Source organism: Phycodurus eques, chromosome 14 (genome assembly GCF_024500275.1).
Source record: "Phycodurus eques isolate BA_2022a chromosome 14, UOR_Pequ_1.1, whole genome shotgun sequence".
Classification (NCBI taxonomy): domain Eukaryota; kingdom Metazoa; phylum Chordata; class Actinopteri; order Syngnathiformes; family Syngnathidae; genus Phycodurus; species Phycodurus eques.
In genome coordinates this window covers 13,951,799-13,954,426 of record NC_084538.1, presented here as the reverse complement: position 1 = coordinate 13,954,426, position 2,628 = coordinate 13,951,799, and positions in this window count along the sequence as shown.

Below are 2,628 nucleotides of genomic sequence, written 5' to 3'. Positions count from 1 at the left end.
TTCAGGGTTGGATACTAATTGACTTTCAGGCCGACGTGTTGTTGGCGTAGCTTGCGTCACAAATGGCCTCCTGGTAAAACTCCCACATGGAGTCCACGCATAGGATGTTGCAAGAATGAAGCCCTGCAAGGTTTGGACCTGCAGACTGCTGCACTGCTTCACGCCGGTGCTCGCCTGCACTTTGCCGCTCAATTATCAACTGGCTTTATTAAAAGTGACACGAGCAGAGAATAATCCAACCTCAATTTCCTTAAAGCCGTTTCCTTTTTTTCTTCTTCTTTTTTTGGCAGGTCAGCTGTTCGCAACTTCAAGATATTAACATGAAGAATGAGGGGGGAAAAAAAGATGGAAAGATTATGCCAAACTTTTTTTTTTTCTTGTGAAATGAATTGTATGTGTATTGTATGTCAGTAATTCATAGAATTGATGAATCATTCTTGTCGTCAGGGGCGTGCAAAGGGTGGTGGCCCCGGGCATCCATCTGGGGGGCATCCAATCCTGGTTTTGGGGGCTTCAACAGGCGTCCCCCTGTAACCTTTCACGGGCAAGCATTGTAAAGAGGAGCCCCAAAAGTTTGTAGTAGTAGGTGGTGACATAATGACCACAGGAAAATGTGTGTCCCAGGATCCCAAGTGTGAGCTGTAGAGCCGTGTTCCAATAAGGATACATGGCAGTAATCTGACGTCTCTCCACCAGCTCTTGTGTCAGTGACAGCTCTTACAATAAGCACCAAGGTTTGAATCTCACCGCCGGTTAACTGCGATTGTCACGTACACTACACATGGCTGTGGGCTGTGGCATCATTTCGTAACTGTGCCTCGGGAAGACCACCGACTGGCATTGTTGCGCAGCAAGCCGATGACTATAGAAAAAGTATTGGGAAACCTAACCCTTATGAGTAACAAAATACAATAGAATGTTTTTTATTGTATTGTATCCAAATATATACTGTACACAATGTAGGCAACTCTAGATTTTTAGTACAAAGAGAAATTAGCCACTGTATAATCAAACAAAAATTGTTTAAACTACTCACCATTTGAAGACACCTGAATTACACGTGGGAGGGACCAGGAAGGTGTTGGCAGAGCAATACTGGCACCTAGTGGAGTTTTTAAGTATTGCTGAAATTAAACTAATGTCCCTAAGAATGTTTGGTAATTGCTTGTATTAATAGTTTAATCCCTAATTATACCCTACACTATTCCATTAAAAAAAAAAAAAAAGCACCGGACAGATGCAGGGATGCTAGCATGTATTTTGGCTCTTTGCAACCTATAATACAAACTATTCTCTGCTGACACACGAACATATTTTAGATATATCGCCACTGACTGTTTACTTTTACTTACGGGCTGATCAGATGTTAACTTCCACGACTGCCAAAAGTGATCCAGACCTTTCCCTGAATCATCTTGAGAAGTTTACCACTCTGCTTCCTCAGGTGTCAACCCCACAAGGAGCCTTGGCTGCCACCTGAAGTTTTGCTGGAATTTTCCATCAAACTGCTGTGCACTGTCCAGCTGACTGGCTATCAGCCGATGGGTGACGCTAGGTACTCATCTGCTAACATGCGTTGGGCGGCAACTTAGCGCCTTACAGAAAGCGCAAATAGGGGAGTTTTTTTCAGCGAATAGTGGTCAGTTAAATAACGCAGAAAAAAAGTGATTTGACAAATGGTGAATTGCGACTGGACGGGACTTAACTTGATAGAGAATAGCTGAAGTCTCACGAAATTAGCTCATGTCACACGTGACGATAGTTTGAACTCCAAGTTTTTCAATTTGCATTTTTTTTTCCTCATACAGATTTTGACAAGAAACATAAAGATGACACGTATGATTGGCGTTATAGTGGGCCACATGAAATGAGGCAGCAGGCCGGATCTTCTCCCCGGGCCTTGAGTTTGACACCTGTGACTTAAGAGGTCCCACTGCACTTTGACCAAGTAAGCACCAGCATCACCTCTGTCCAAAAATAAGCTGTGTGCATGTGCGTGGCTGTGTTTAAAAAAAAAAACATATCTTATGAATATCTTATAAATGTCTTGAAGCTCAATGCCAGGTTACATCAGTGCTGTTTATCCCAGCATGCTTTGGGTCATTGGAGTGTTCTAAGCAGGCGCACGCAGCACAAGGCAACTAGTCAGTAGGCGTCTCTCTCGCTCACTCCCTCTCTATCCATCAATCTCGAGCTCTCCCAACTCGACTTTAACTGGCCTTCGTCGTGCTTATGGACTCCACGCACTGTGCATGGGATCCACTGTTGATTGGTTGGTGACTTTTGGCGGAGGGCCGCACACGCACGCACACACACACACACACACACACACACACACACACACACACACACAAGAGCTGATGCTCCCAAGTGCCAAAACCTTGTATTCTGGCACACAGATGATGATGATGGATGCGGAGGAGGAGGAGACGGAGGAAGCGGGATACATCTTTCGAACCGTCGGTTCTGCCTTCCGGATTCGCCCTGCACACACCACATATAAGTTCAGAGGAATCCGGCAGCACCATCTCTCTCTCTCTCTCTCTCTCTCTCTCTCTCTCTCTCTCTCTCTCTCTCTCTCTCTCGCTCTCTCTCTCTCTCCCCCTCGCCTTCAACTTTCACGGCATG